Here is a 646-nt window from a genome sequence, read left to right as displayed (position 1 = left end):
CAGACTCTTCCTACTTCTCCTTATAAAACTCCCTTGTCCACTTTCCCTCCTCCTCCTCCCCACCACCTCCTCCTTCTAATGAACCCTCACCTTTACTTCCTTAATTCTCTCTCGTATATTTTCCATCCTCTTTACCCCACTACCACCCTCTTCCTCTCCCTCCTTCCCCCACCACCTCCCTCCTCCTCCTACTCTTCCTCGTCCTCCCTCACCACTTCCCCCTATACTCCCTCACCACCACCTCTTTCTACTACTACGTTCCCTTCCTATCTCATCACACCCCCTCCTCCTCCTCCTCCTCTTCCATTCTCCGCCCTTCATTTCCTTCCCAGACTCTTCCTACTTCTCCTTATAAAACTCCCTTGTCCACTTTCCCTCCTCCTCCTCCCCACCACCTCCTCCTTCTAATGAACCCTCACCTTTACTTCCTTAATTCTCTCTCGTATATTTTCCATCCTCTTTACCCCACTACCACCCTCTTCCTCTCCCTCCTTCCCCCACCACCTCCCTCCTCCTCCTACTCTTCCTCGTCCTCCCTCACCACCACCTCTTTCTACTACTACAACTACTCTTGCTCTTAATCCACCTTCACCTCCTCCTCCTTACTGTTATGATGTGTGGAGATTATCCCACTTGCTGCCGCCAT

The sequence above is a fragment of the Penaeus monodon genome, chromosome 27, assembly GCF_015228065.2.
Source record: "Penaeus monodon isolate SGIC_2016 chromosome 27, NSTDA_Pmon_1, whole genome shotgun sequence".
Classification (NCBI taxonomy): domain Eukaryota; kingdom Metazoa; phylum Arthropoda; class Malacostraca; order Decapoda; family Penaeidae; genus Penaeus; species Penaeus monodon.
This window is presented reverse-complemented; position numbering follows the sequence as displayed.